General features: G+C 40.5%; 1 protein-coding gene and 1 pseudogene across 2 annotated transcripts in view; one reads left to right on the forward strand and one right to left on the reverse strand.

The window, feature by feature from the left end:
* Positions 1-16,430, reverse strand: part of DYRK1A (dual specificity tyrosine phosphorylation regulated kinase 1A) — a 134,250-nt gene that overhangs the window by 108,499 nt on the left and 9,321 nt on the right. The gene's annotated exons all lie outside the window — the stretch shown is intronic.
* LOC111743461 lies at positions 14,879-14,978 on the forward strand (annotated as a pseudogene).

Raw genomic sequence — 16,430 nt, forward strand, 5'->3', positions numbered from 1 at the left:
TGAAGCCCCTGTGTTTGTCCGCCGTTCATTAAACAGCTGTAGATAACCTCGGCATTTTATGTGCAAATATGGAAGAAAAACTGCATTGTACCTGGTTTGCAAAACATTTAAAAGTAAACATTCTACATCTTCTGAAATAACATACCTTCTTGAAGCAGGAAAAAGGCTTATAAATTCTGACATCTCCTCTCGCACGGGCACACTTCTCTAACGAGTAACTCGGACTCCCCCCAGGTTAACAGTGAGTAGAGAAGGGGGTCAAGGCTTCATCTGCAGACTACAGATGTATGCACTCCCACAAACAAAAGTTTATTTATTAAACTTCAGTAAAAACTTGCCCAGAGATGATCTCTTTCAAAGTATGCCCTCCTAAGAACAGAGTGGAGTTTCTGACACTGGTTTGTAACCTCACGCGGAAGCAGGAGTGAGGAACGAACAGCGCTGTCACCTGCTATTGGTAAATGGTGAATCTTTGCTGCTGGGTCACTTAAGGAGAGTAGTATATGTTATGTCCAAGGCATCCTGGATACCAGAGAAAAAAAAAAAACAGACCCTGCCCATAGCTGCTCAATCTAGCAGAGGCCGTAAATACAAATAATAATTTCATAAATGTCATACAGAATAAAGCTGTACACAATCTGAACACAAAAGGAACTAATAACAGAAGACGAAGCTACTCTTTCTACCCATTCCTGCCTCCTTCCAGGCAGGCAACGAAAGACTAAAGATGACATCTGAGATGAGTAAGGTTATAGAAGACTTCCACACCAACCCACCTCCTAGAGTTAATATTTAAGCATTCTTATATTGGTTCCATCAGGGGCACATTTGTCTGCTTTGTTCCCCAAGTGTCTCCAGCATCTAAATCGGGGCCTGTCACATAACAGGCCCACAACATTTGTTATATTTAATTTTAACTGTAGTTATGACCTTGGGCAATTCACTCAGCATATACAAAAGATGAATAATGGCTTACAGAGTTGCTCCGAAAATTAAATAAGATACTATGTGATAGTATTTGGAAAATGATAATACGCGATAAAAAGTTTGAGTGGTGTTATTATCCAGGAGGAAGGAAAGTGTAATATTTGTTTATTCGAGCACCTACTCTATGCCAGGCTCTGTGCTCTATAGAAAATACTATAAAAGCTCAATGTACTCCGAAGGAAATCTGAGAGGAAAGGAGCGGAAGAGCATTAACACATACAGAGAAACCTAAGCTACTTAGAAGAGCTCTGGAGTGGAGCGAATACGGCAGGGCTGCAGAGAGAGAGACTGGAAAGGTAAGCTGGAGTCCGACTATAGAGAAAACTGGAATACTTTAATATATTTGGTCTTCATTCCGTGGACATGAGAATCATGGACTAGCGCGATCAGGGTGGGAGCAGAGAGGAGGAGGGAATAAGGCTGACAGTACAAAGAAATAAGAGAAACTGATTTGTGAGGGAGTATAACAGCTTTAGTAAGTACACATTCGCCACAGTAGGTGATCAATGCATTTACCCGTTTTCTCACAAAACTCTACTGAAACAAAACCCACGTGAAATCAGTAAAGAAGTCAAAATAGTAACACAAGAAAGAAGACAGTGACAGACAAACAAGTGTTTAGATAATGGAAAGAAGACTGACAGTAGCAGACTCAGGAGAATGAAGGAAGCCACAGAATAAATGTCTACACTTGGAGATACCAAGGAAACTAGCTAACGTGCTCCATAACCTGGAAGGGCTCAGAACAAAAACACATTCTCTGGCTCTGTCCACTGAGAGCCTGGGAACATCCACACCCTAACAGCAATAGACACATGTAATGCTCAGATCTTGTTTTCTAAATACCATTCTCCATGAAAAAGAACCAGAGCTCTAGGCAAAAAGTTCTTACACTTGACACCGAATGCAAGATCCATAAAAGAAAAATTTAATAAATTGGACTTCGTCAAAATTCAGAACTTTTGCTCTGAAAAGGGCTGTTAAGATGAAAAGATAAGCTACGAACTGAGAAAAAGTATCTGCAAACCACATACCCAACAAAGGCCTTGTATCTAGAATATATAAAGAAGCCTCATAACAGTAAAAAAAAAAAAAAAAAAAAAAAAGTCCAATCAGAAAATAGTCAAGACATGGACAGATATTTCACTAAAAAGGATACAGATGGCAAAGAAGCACTTGAAAATACATTTGACATCGTTAGATATTAAGGAAATGCAAATTAAAACCACCATAAGATATCACTATACCAATTAGGACAACTAAATAAAAAAACAGTGACACCACTAAATGGTGGGATGCTGAGAAACTGGATCCACATACATCGCTGATGAGAACATAAAGTGGCACAGACTCTCTGGACAATAGTCCGGCGGTTGCTTACAAAATAAAACATGCGCTTACCATATGACCCAGTAATCACTCTTAGGCATCGACCCCAGAAAATGGAAAACTTAATATTTACACGAAAACCAATACTCAAATGTTCAAAGCAGTTTTATTCATAATATTACACAAAATAATGGAAACAAACTAAATGTCCTTCGATGGGTGAATAGCTGAACAAACTTGGTACATCCATACAGTGGAATGTTACTCAGCAATAAAAAGAAACTACTGGTACACACATCATCAAATGCACACCTCAAGGACATTAGATTTAGTGAAAAAAGTTGATCTCAAAAGGTTACATAATGTATGTAACCATTCACACAACATATTGAAACGACAAAACTACAGACATGGAGACTAAAGATCACAAGAGGGAGGGTGCTGAGAATACAAAGAGGTAGCAAAGGAGAGTTCTTTCAAAGTGAGGACACAGCTCTGCTATCTTGATTGTGGGGGAAGGTACACAAATCTATACAAGATAAAGTTACAAAGAACAATACACACACACACACACACACACACACACACACACACACACACAAAATGCAGGTTTAAGAAACAATAAAAGCTGAATAAGGTCTGTAGTCTAGTTAATACCAGATATGCCGATTTCCTGATTTTGATATTGTACCAGGGCTATGATAAAACTTCACCAATGGGGGAAGTTGGGTAAAGGGAATACATGGGACGTTATACTATTTTTGCAACTTCCTGTGAGTCCACAATTATTTCAAAATAAAGGATTAAAAGAAAAGGGGGGAGGAATTCAGGGTGCCTTAGAAAAATGGCCGATTCCAATTCCAGAGCTAGACAGAAGTAGTTCAAGATAAGCATGGAAAGTTTTGTAAAAATGATGAAAACATGCCAAAAGGACACAGAAGTCAACCTGAAGGGACTTCCACTGGAAAAATGTGGGACAACCGGATCATCGAAATAAATAATTACGGCAATGGATTATAACCCATTACATAAAACAGAAAACTGGGTACCCACAGTGATATAAAATAAGTGAATAAATTAAGTCTGATTACTAATGGTACATTTACATAGTCTCAAAGTACCTGTACACTAAACACTTATAAATTACAAAGGTGGGGAAGAGTAACTAAAATGGAGAAGCCTAAAGGTATCACAGTAATCAAAGTGAGTATCAGTAATGGGACATACTGAAATCATGCCAACTGTAGCAGGCACAGTAACGTGGCCCCAAAGATGTCCACATCTTAATCCTTAGAATATGTGAATGTGCTACTTTACATGGCAAGGGGAATTAAGGTTGTAGAAGAAATGAAATTTGCTAACCAGATGACATTAAAATAGAGAGATTATCCTGGTTTATCCTCGTGGGCCCAATGTAATCACAAGGGTCCTTAAAAATGAAAGACAGAGCAAGAGGGAGAGAGAGAGATGGCAGCGTGAGATGGCCCAGGCCCAAAGCTGCTGGCTTTGAAAATAGAGGGAGGGAGCCATAAGCCAGGAATGAGTGGCCTCTAGAAGCTGGAACAGGCAAGGAAAGACATTCTTTTTTAGAATCTCCAAAAAAAAATGCAGCCCTGCTGACACCTTGACTTGTGCCCAGTTGAAATCCATTTCAGACTTGTGAACTGTAAATTAATAAATTTGCATTTTTAAAAGCCACTAAATTTGTTACAGCAGAACAACAATTATACAGCACCTAACAGAATGCAGGGAGAAAAATATAGCATCACTTCTATGATGCTCCTGCAAGACGCCTTACAACTGACACGAAGAAACGTTATACAAACTCACAATAAAGGCGACTCTAAAATAACTGACTTGTATTCTTCAAAAGTACTGATGTCATAAAAGGAAGAACAGTTGAGGAACTGTTCTAGATCAAAAATGTTGAAAACACATGAGGACAAAATGTGTGATCCCAGATTGTATCCTTTTCCTAAAAAAAACTATACTGGATCAGCTGCCAAAACCTGAATGGAGTCTTAAGGATCAGACAGCTGTAATATTGCATCGGTGTTACATTCTGGTCTTTGGTGGTTGTATTGCTTTTATCAAAGAGAATGTCCCTGTCTGTAGGAATTATGCACTACACAGGGGTCACCAACACCTGGGTTACAAATCGGTACTGGTCCATGGCCTGTTAGGAACCGGGCAGCACAGCAGCAGGTGAGCGGCGGGCGAGCGAGCGATGCTTCGTCTGTATCTGCAGCCACTGCCCAGCACCAGCATCACCGCCTCAGCGCCGCCTCGGATCATCAGGCATTAGATGCTCGTAGGAGCACCGGTCCCTAGCGCCACAAAGGTTGCAAAAAAAGAAGAGAAAATCTTGTCAACAACTTTCTCTCAAAGGGTTCAGGAAATAAGTTATTTGTAATATACTGCAACTTTTCTGAGTTCATTTCAATAAATGAGTAATAAAGGCAGTAAGACCCCCCAAATTGCAGCCCAAACCCCATTCAGTATGGCAACTGCCACGTCCCCGAAGAGCCCAAAGGCATATTCTCTGGGGAAAATGAACAGAGGCTCTCCACAGCAGAGAGCAGGTTTGAGGCACAAGACGAAAACCAGAGCACAGGCAACTGTGGGCTCCAGGCCCCTTCCCCAGTCCCGCCCGCAGAGCAGCAGCAGCGGGACTGCGCACTCCCTCTCTCCCCCCCCTCCCCGGAGCTTACAGTTCCCATCAGGAAACGCCAAGAGCCTGAGAACAGAAGCCCTAGGGATACTCGCATTTCTGGGTCCTTCCCTCACTGCACTAAGCCTTCCGTGAACAAGCCTCGCCCTCACAAGGAGCTGCCACCAGCTTTATCGTGCCTTACCCTTAAATACAAGCCACCAGCCCAGGGACTGCCAAATAGCTGAGGAAAGCTGCCGACCAAGACAAATCAAAACAAGCAGAAAAACAGGAATCCAGAGGAAACTGAGACAATGCCACGAAGGAAGAAAAAAAAAGTGTTTAGCTGTAACACGACGTGCTGCTGAAAGATGTAAGAGAACGTATGTTTCCGTGAGGCAGAAACAAAAATACTAGTGCGGAAAAAAAGGAGCAGAGAACAAAAAGATACCCTAATGGAAGATAAAAGTTAAAACCATCTCCCGGAAAGGTCAAAAAAATACACAGAAAATAAACAAGATAACAAAATTACATGTCGCCTGAGAAGACCAAAGAAAAGAAATTATCAAGGAAGTTATACAAGAAAATCTTCGAAATCTAAAAACTGTGCATCTCCAACGCAAGGAAAACACCTACATCAAGGCAACCGCTACAAAACTTCAAAACACCAGATGTAAAGAACAGAAGCTTAAATCTTCCAGGGGGTGGAAAGTGGGGGAAATGTCACATAAAAAGGACCAAAACCTACTAATAAATTCATGGATTGGTGCAGTATTTAATGACTGCTAACACTGCAGAGTCAGCAGGTATTTTCTGCCTCCTGTAGGAAATACAACATTGTCCCAAATCACCACCACTCATGCCCCTTTCCAAAAAAAAAAAAACAGAAAAAAAAAGAAATGGAATTTTATCAAGCCTCTAGATATATTACCAACTACCAAGAAATACAAGGGACAGGAGAACATGTCAATGACACCACAGAGGTTCATTCAACCACCTCCAGGCTATAGGAAACAACAGAGATGACAGTTTCTTTGACAAATAAAGTCAAAGGGGAAAAAGATACAGAGGGACAACTAATAAATTAAGAGAGACTTAAGAGGTCAATAAATGATAATTTATGGACCTTACTTATATCCTAATTTGAATAAACTGTTTAAAAAATAGTTATGAGGCACTTTGAACTTAATGAATACTTATAAAAAATTGTCAATCTTTTAAAGGTATGATAATGGTATTGGGGTTATAGTTTAGAAACTGGTCCTTATCTTTTAGAAATACATACTGAAATATTCACAAGTGAAATTATGTACCTGAGTTTGCTTGCCAAACTTCAAAGGAAGAGGAGTAAACAGGAAAACAAATTTTGTTAAAGTGGCCATAAGCTGATAAATGTTGAAGTTGGATGATGAGTACATGGGCGTTCATTATGCTCTCTAACTTTTCCATATTTGGAGTATTTTCAATGAAATCCAAAATACAAACTATATCTGCTATATGAAGCTGAAAGACCATGTAGCAATACATTCGGAGTTTTCAGTAAAAAATATATTCAAACTGCTATTCTGTACTCAATCAAAACTTTTAATCGTGAGAGAAAGCAGATTAAAGATATTTCCAGACAATGTCTCAAAAATTAAAACTCTGATGCACCCTTTCTCAGGAAGTACTAAAAATTATGCTCCGGGAAAACGAAAGATAAAAACAGGAAATAAAAAGGTCAGAGAACCAGGAAACAGGAGAGCCAAATCTGCTGGAGATTGCGGAAGGCATCCTATTAGGCCTGGAGAGGAATTTCACAGAGCAGCAGTCTGATGGAGGGTCCCCTAAGAAAGTTCTCAAGGGGGAGGAGGGGCGCAGGACAACTAATTGCCTGATATGTTTGTGCAGAAAACTACACTAAGAGGCTAACGGAAGGTATGGGAGAACTCAGTCTCAGGTACCTAGAAAGCAAACGGAAATACAAGACATTTGTTAATTCTGGGAAAAACAAAATTACATAAGGAAAATATAATCATAGTAGATTTTAGCTCCATGGTGAACAATACTTACATAGCCATAATTAAACATTGAAAATGTTTAACAAAAAAAATTATAACTACAATTGATAGAAAAAGTGTAAGGCAGGTGGTTTCAAGTTAAATACTCTACCTCAACAGAAGGTCAACAGATAATGTCTTAAATTTTAAGTCAAATACAAAAATAAAGTTAGGGTTACCTAGTGAGCCTCCAATCTCCCCCTTCTTCCTTTGTAACAAAAGCTAATTTTGTTCAGGGCCCATTTGCACGCTCACCCCATTTACTGCTCAGGAAAAAGCATGCCCAGTTCCAGGAGTGTGCCTATCTGGTAGAAATGTAATCCCATTTCCCTTTCTAGTGAGTGTTTCAGAAACAGACGTAAAACCCAGGAGATAAATCTGCCAAAGAGTTTCTCGGCAAAATTTCTACATTCTTATATAGTTACAAGAAAAGTTATTTTCTTTTTCTGGACAGTGTTGAATCTGAGGATGGTACTGGGGTTGTAGGAGCCAATGACTTAAAGGGGGAGATGGAAAAACTGGGGCACTGAAGACATGAGAATGCCACCAAATCCATTAGCCCTAGAGCCCATCCCATCCCTGGACTTCCAACTGTGAGCTAAATTCTCTTATTTGAAACCAGCTTGGGTCAGGGTCTCAATACTTGCATTCAAAAGCATCCTAACTGATGTCATAAGCATATTTCTTAGAAAGAGAGGAAAAAGAAACTGCCAGCCGTTGAGGTAAAAGTGATTACCTATGGGGCAGAGCTTGCCGGCTAGTGGGCATGGCACACAGTGTCCTGTTCTGGATGTGCCAAGATCCCCTGAAGACCTAAGGACACCTAAACAGCCTCCTCTTTTTTTGTCCTTAGACCCTGAGGTTTAAAAGTTTGAGCAAGGCTAGGAGCAGTGAGGGTATACCTGGGGACAGCTTTTTTCATTATAAGCCTTTCAGTAGTTTTCAATTCTGATTATATGCATGTCAAAACTAAATTAATTCTTAAAAAATTATTGCAGTAAGCAAGAGAGACTAAAGATCCGATCTGTAGAGAGGTCATTAGGAATAACACAAAGAAAGAGTTTAATTGAAGACTACTTCAGAAATAAAACTTAAGAGGGCTGGGTAACAGAGTAGATTTGCAAGTGACAGGAGAGGAACAGTTACAAGGAATCAAAGACTACATAGATGTTTCTTCTCTGGGGGAAATTACTCAATCACAAAAGTGAACACAAAATTACTTTCTGCTGTGCATTACACTGGTTGGATTACACTAGCTGCTATTACCAAACGCTTCAAGTTTTACAAGTTTTATTTGGGAAGCTGAGATACGGTTATACCGAAAACCCCTCATTCAGCCATGTGTTAAGTGCTAAGCAAGATTCTAGGCCTGGACACACAATGCTCAAAATATACATGGTTCCTGCTCTCTTGAAATTAGTATTTGCTAAAACATATTCCACAGACATAATACAGAATAAGAGAGTTGAGCCTGGTTTGAATCCTATCTTACCAACTAGTAGAAAAAATTACTTCACCTCTGAGCCTAAATATTTCATCAATTAGATGAAAATAATCTTACTAGGTTGTGGTAAGTGTGTGTTTATTATTAAAGTGTTCAAGGCAAGCTTAATAAAGATTGGCCTTACTAAGTTAACACGTGAAGAGGGGGTTTCTTACAATGTGCTAACGTGCATTGTGAAACTTTAAGAAGGTAATTTTCTCCAAGTTTCTTTCCTTCATACTATACCGTCCGTCCGTCTCAAGCAGTGGTCTGCAGGGCACATTTATGGCAAAGAGACGCTCCCTACTGGTTATCTTGCTTCTAATCCACCAAGACTGATTTTTATTACTGTACCCTCATCCCATCAGCCTCTTATTTTTTTTTTACCACTATTTAGCATTCACTCTACAAACACTTATAATCAGAGCTATAAGACTATAATGCCTCGTCTCCCCTGCTAGGACCTGGCCATCTTAGAAACAGAGGGAATATCTTTTAGACTGACTGCTCAAGTACCTGGAAAAACAAAGTATGGTAACACCAAAAACGCCTTTTCAAAGCAACAATGCATGCATGTTAACCTCATTCTTTCATTCAGCAAACAATCAGGGAGTTTTATATGTGCCAGGGCCCCAGGACAGCGCAGTGAGCAAGAGAGATGGAACCTCTGCTCTCAAGCAGCTTAAAGAAAGATGAACACATGAGCACATGAGCACATGAACACATGAACACACACACACACACACAACAGCTGTAACATTCAGATAGAACAAGTGTGAAGCGGTAAGAAAAAGTTCAGGGTGTTTGGAAACCTAACCTAGACTGGAGGGAGGGGGTGTCAAAAGTCGAGGAAGGCGTCCCTGAATGCATGACATCTAAATGGAAACGGAAAAGATGGGCAGGAGTTAGCAGGACAGAGTCCTCAGCATATCACTTACTCTTAACACTATAAGTGGCAGGTACATATTATCCCCATTACATAGACAGGGAAAAGGAGGCTCAGAGAAGTTTATGTAACTGGGAAAAGGCAGGGCTAGGATTCAAAGCCAGATAGCTAGATCAGACTCCACAAAATGCATTCTTCGCCACCACACAATATCGTCTGTGATGGACAAACCCCCTAAGGTGGCTCTCTTGACATGGCCTCCTGCTGTTCATGCCCTTCTGCTGACCTTCTGCCCTTGACCCAGGACCTGTGAATTGCTTTACACCAAAAGAATCCAGGAAAGGTGATATCGTTTCCACAGATATGATACAGATCATACATCTGTCTTGAGAAGAGACTATCTCCTTCACTGTCTTTGAGAAAGTAAGTGGCCATGCTGGAAAGGACTAGACACCAAGGAACTGAAGGCAGACACCTGCCAACAGGCAGAAGAAACTGAGACCTCAGTCCAGTAATGCACAGGAACTGAATTCTGCCAATATGAGCTCAGATCTTTCCCCAGTCAAGCCTCAGATGAGACAACGGCCCAGCCAACATGTTGACTACACCCCACTGAAGACCCGAAAGCAGAGGACCCAGCTAGCTGTGCCCACAAATCCTACCCACGGAAACTGTGAGATTGTAAATGTATTTTGAGCGAGACTATTATGTGTCAAGAAACACCACACTGTTGCTTAATCGAGTTCTTCCACCCTGTAATGGTGCTTTGTTTGAATACTAATTTTCAATTACTCTTAACACACATCAAGCCAACTTCAGGTAGCAGTCACAATTTTTTTTTTTAAGGCAAAATTCATATACCAAGATGTCAACATTAACCACAATCTGACCCTGCATTTTATAGCAGCCATTTTAACACTGTCTGATAATTCCTTTATTTCCGTCATTTGTCTGTTTTGATTTTTTCAGTTGTCTTCAAATTTACTTTTCTTCTGTGAATGACATCCAGTGTATTTTTCATCTCAGTTTTCATCACTAAAAGTTTTATTTAGGTTTTTTATACCTTCTATATCTCTGCCTAACTTTTGAACATACGGAATACAGTGATAACTTAATGTCCTTGCCTGTTAATTCTAACATGTCAGTTATGGGCTGGTTTCTACTGACTGACATCCGAATTATAAGTCACAATAACCTGCTTCTTCACATATTTAGTAATTTCTGATTGGGGGCTGTACGTTTTACATTGTTGTGTGATGCGTTTTGTTATATTTCTTTAAAGAGTGCTGGACTTCATGATGGCAGGCAACACATTACTTTCAGATGACTGCTCATTTCAGGGCATATTTTTAAGGTTTTACCAAAGTTAGAGTAACCTTTTCTTTGGTTTATTAGCCCTACTACTCAGATATGACTCTTCTGGAGTCTCAATGAACACAGCACATAACGAGATCTTTCTACTCTGCCTATAAAATACTCAAATATTTCCAGCCCTGTGTGAGAGCTGAGAATCGTCTGCTTACAGCTTCCCAGTGGATTCCTTACCCCAGAAACTGTTCCTTTATGAAACTGTATCTATACACGCACAGCAGATTGGGATTCAGTCATTTAAGGAGATCACTAAGAAGATGTAGAGAATTTTTTTTCTGCACAGCTCTTCTCTCCAGAACTCTGCTTCCCAAAGTGACACTGTCTTGGCCTCCCCTAACTCCAATCTTTGTTTCCTCAACTCAGTGAGGCCACATGGCTCTACCTGGGATCCCCCTCACTGCACTGAGATCTGAAAACTGCTTCCAGGCGGAAAGCTGGGCCATCGCAGGGCTCGAGATCACAGTTCTGCACTACCCACTGTTCGATGTCTGAAAACAGTTCTTCCACATATTTTGTCCACTTTGCTGTTTATAGTGGACGGTAAATGCAGAATGTTACTGCCTCATAGTCAAAGGCAGAAGTCATGACTCGACACTGATTTTAAAGGAGATGATATATAAGACAGAACTTCTAAACACACACACGATCACATCATGCCATCTTTATTTGTAGCATGGCGTTTATCGCTCTTTTTCACTGTTATTTGCTTTGTTGCTTATTCTACATTTCACGACAGAAGAAAAGCTCTGTGAGTGCGGGGATCTTGTCACTCTCGCCACTCTCGCATCCCAAGGCCTGGAACAGATCCTGGCCTAGAGCGGGTACTCAGATCAGCAGATTCACTAAACCAGTAAGCAAACTGTTTCATAAGTACTTCACTTAATATGTACTGTGAGCTCTTTTCATTAGTAAGTTCTGATCTACATACAGGTAATGCTGACCCTAGAGAGTTCCTTACAATTGTCTATTATCTTAATTAGCAGCACATAAGTAAAGGTTCTTAGCTGCAAACAAAAGAAACTAACTGGCTTTGTTGAAACTGAAAAGGAAGTTATTAAAGTATATTAGACAACTCAGAGAAAACCCCAGGAGGGCCAAGCTGGAAGGCTACATAATCAAGGACAGCCAAAATTCAAACCACAGATCTGGTCCAGTGGAGACAACACAGGACTCAGTCACTGCAACTTGTGCAGCTACCGCTGACACCAGGAACCAAATGCTACAGCTGGATCTGTCACTGCCCATCTCTGAAAAACAGATGCAGCTTCGATCCCCTGCACTGCAGGACACAGATTATTCTACATGTGCCTGCTTCTGCACATCACTGGCTTCTGAGCCAGCGCAGTGAAGCCCCAGGCCACGTAACTGCATCCCAACTCCAAAAGACGCAGAGAAAGTGGGCAATTGGCTTTCATGATGGAAGATTTCTACCTCCCACCAAGATTCTTAAGGTAAGGAATTCCCCAAACGTAGAAAGCTGTCAGATGTCCTTGTTTATTATCCAAAAGACCAGTAGCACAAGACATCAATCCTAGCATACAGAACTTTTATCTATTTCTTCAATTGATAAGTTATAGAAGTTAAGTTTTTCTCTTTTCTCTCTAAATACCTAACTTGTGGACAATTTAGTGTTCACTGGGATTTTTAGTACCTGGAGGCAGCAAATGCAATCTACTATGATTCACCTTAAGCAAATTTACTTCCCTGCACCTCGGTCTTCTAACTTATATAACTTATACCAACCACCTTGTAGTTGCTGAGAATATTAAAATAACTAATAATATGTACGGGGTCTGGCCCACAGCAGGGAATCAATTAATAGTAGCTACTGTTATTATTATTAAATGTAGCTTATTTTTTAAAGAGGAAAAACATACTAATTTACGTGAACATCTTTTTTAGAAGTATGTCAACAGACTGAAGATCAGTGTTTCTATTTTACCTAAGGTATTATATTATCTCCCTTATCAGAGATTAAGCAACAAGTAGCTTAAAGTAGTCTAACATGTTGCCACCAAAACTAAGTTCAAGAAATAAATGGGTGGGTGGGTAGGTTGGTGGATGGATGAATGAATGGATGGATGGATGGATGGGCGGACGGACGAACAGTGGATGGATGGATGGATGGATGGATGGATGGGCGGACGGACAGAACGCTCACCCTGACGACAGCCAGGTTTCCTTCACCTATCTCTCCAATGAGTCCTGACTATATTTAAAAACTTCGTGAGGGCAGGGACCATGCATGTCCACGCAACTCACTACTGCGCTCCAAGAGCCTAGCATGGGGCCATGCAGAGAAGCCTTCCATAAAACTTGCATATTTGCTTTTCTAAATATTTATTACAGAAACTAGTCACCAAGAAAAGTTCCGAAGTATTTTAAAACAAATCCCTTATAAGCTTTTAAAAAGTTCATGCTCCTGACAAGATCAACAGCTTTAACAATTTCTAACTACAAGAATCATTCTTTTGAAAATCCATCCAATGAGCTTTTCCTATCATTCTTCTTGTTCTGTCATCCAAACCTGAAGCAGAAGTTAAAGCCAGAAAGCATCCAAACAAACCACTTTCCTCATTTTTCTGCTTCTCCCAGCCATTTCCCATGAATCTTAAGACTTTTTAAATGAAGTAAGCTAAAGATTATTTTAAATGTGAACCTGATAGTTAATATAAATGCTGGAGTGACATTCCGGATATAACTGTTGAATGAACCTCACTTTGTTGGCTAGGAATCATGAAGAATAGCCATGATTTAAAACCACAACTTTAAACCTCTCCAAATGACCACCAAAGATTGTATCTATTTCAACAAACTACTAAAATTATGTACTCCTTTAAAAAACACACACTCTCTCCACTCCATAGTCCCAACATCTAGCTTCTCATACACAGTAGATATTGCATATGTATTTAATGAACCCATGAGTAAATAAGTTTGTCTTTTTCCTGGCTACAAAGAGCTTTCCACTCCTATCTTTAAAAAGATTCACCTTTTTCTTTTTCCCCAAGGCTCCTATATTCCCTGTCCAGCTCTTACTCCAAATGCACACATTCCTCTGACATAGTTCCTTGGTCCTTAAGACCAACTAGTAAAGATCAAAACATGCAGTTCATTTATTTAGTGCTTACTATGTGCCAAACCCTCGCCAATCCCTGAGATTGGAAGGGGGAGCAAAACACTACCACCTTCATTCTCTGGAGGGTATTAATCAAATAAGTACTAAAACATCACCGAATAAAGAAGGAGTACAGGGGGACACAAGATATTTTAAAAGAAGAGAAGATGGGGGTGGGAGGCTGCTTCCCCTGACAAAGTGACATCTGAGCTGAAATTAAAGGAGGAAAAGGAGTTTAAAAGAAAGGCGATGATCGCTGGCTGAAGCAGCAGCACCTGCAAGACAGGGACCCAGCGACCTGGGAATGAGACTGCCTGGGTAAGCCGGACAGACCACGCCGGTGGGGTGTCCTGCGACTAATTTGGTTTTTACCCTGAAGTCACAATAAATCATTAGAGTTTTTTTTAATGACAGAGAATTTTTGTTCATCCACTTACCCAAATCCCTCTTCCATTTCGGCCCATTCTACTGAACTTTCCTTATTCCCTGACCTTCCCTACATGCCCACATCCTTCACTTCAGATGTCTGTATCTCTGTCTTACTCAACAACGAGCCTTCCTCCCTGCTGTACCCTATGAATCCTAAGACTCCAGTCTTCAAGTTCTTCCCTCTGCATAACTCGCTATTACTGCTGAGTAACTTCAGGGCAATTTTTAGGTAAATTTACCTAGCTTTACTGACATTCTGAACTGTACTGCAGAATCGTTATAAAGGAAATTCAAAAAAGTGAAATGAGATTGTAAAATAACTCAATGAGATCCTAATACTTTTACCATTGCTGTTTTGAAAAACTTATATGAAACAATCTTTTGTACCACAGAAGTAATGTCTCCCAATAAATGAACATGTTTGATGTAAAAATGAAGTAAAAAACACCACTGTGAGGACAGTTACAGGTCTTTTCAAGGGTAAATGATCAAATCAGAACAAATTTTTCAGCAGACTGTATTTGTCTTAAGCACTGGAATCCTATTCACATCGAAATAAACTTTCACTCAAAATAAACTGTCAAGTGCTCACTTCACAGTGCATATACTAAAATTGGAACGATACCGAGATTAGCATGACCCCTGCACAAGGACCACATGCACACTGTGAAGCATTCCATATTTTTATGTTGACTATAACTGAAAAAAGTTTTAAAAAGGAAACAAAAAAATTAACTGTCAAAAGGACTCTAAAACGAGATCGAAATTTCACCTTTGAAACACAGCACCAAAAATTATTCAATTGCAGGCCGCCGCCACCGCGATCAAGATGGTTGGGAGACTCGCTGCCTACCTCAAGAGCACCTGGGCCAAGGAGCCAGTGCTGGTCGCATCGCTGACCATCTGGGCCTCGCCATAATTCTGCCCTCCCCCAGCCCCTACACCAGGTAGGCCACCATGAGCCACCAGGTCACACCCTACAACTACGCAGTGTCCCACTGGGAAGACGGGAACATGCCCGACATGCTCAGCACCCCCAGGACCCCAAGGTCCAAGCCTGGAGTGGCTGAAACACCTGAGCACCTCCACTGACAGGGAGGAGGTCTTCTTCCCATTGCTCCTAATAAAAATGGGAACATGGGCCAAAAAAGGATTATTCAATTTCATAAACTCTGTGTTCCCTTTCATGAAAACCATTTATGTCTACTCTAGATTGAGTCCTTAAGCTTACTCCAGAGACTATTAAAGATCCCACCACCGTAACTTAACTGCCACGATAGCACCAACATTGCGGCCTCTGTTTTAGCACTGACTCCAGGCCCCAGTTCCATGTTTGGCACTAGTAGGTACTCAATAAATAATTCTATCCACCTCAAAAGATAAATGATTTTTAGATGACTGTCTCCCAAAATAAGCATACATGTGAAAATAAACAGAATATATTTTTCACAATACTAAAAACAAATTAAACACTCAGAATAAACTAAACTTTCACATGTTCAGCTACTCTACTTTTCAAACTATGAATCATGATACTTTTTCCTTTCTAGATTCACAGCTGCTGCCACTGCCTTCTGACACTGCCCCATTTTTCAGCTTATCTTTAATGGTGCTACAGATTATTTCCACCTGTCCCTAATGAAAGGTTTGAACTACAATAAGTCTGTCTTCTGTTCAACAGTTCATGTCCTCAGGAGGAAATAGTCTCAACTGTCCAATTAAATCAATCATTCCACTCCTACAACCTTTTACTATACTGCCACCAAAGTTTAATTCTCTCCTATCTCCAAAAACTTGGCCACACTGCTGTTTGAATCCAGAAATATTCACTTTGTTCTGCTGAAAATTAAATAAGAAATGTTTAAGGTGTTCCAAACTTGGGTCTCCCATCTGTCTTTTTACCTCTTACTCCTTCATGCCTGTACACCTGAAATGGCCCTGCCTTCCAGGCCGTCATCATCACCCCGCTGAAAAGTCTTCAATTGCCCCGGATTCAAATTCTTCATATTTGTGACCCATCACTCTCATTTCTCACTGTAAGTGTCCCTACCCTCCCCCAGTCTCTCTGTCTCTCTCCCCTCCTCCTCTCTCCTCCCCTATCCTTCCCTCTGTCTCTGTCTCTCTCCCCTTCCCGTTTC

This window comes from Pteropus vampyrus, unplaced genomic scaffold, assembly GCF_000151845.1.
Source record: "Pteropus vampyrus isolate Shadow unplaced genomic scaffold, Pvam_2.0 Scaffold114, whole genome shotgun sequence".
Lineage (NCBI taxonomy): Eukaryota > Metazoa > Chordata > Mammalia > Chiroptera > Pteropodidae > Pteropus > Pteropus vampyrus.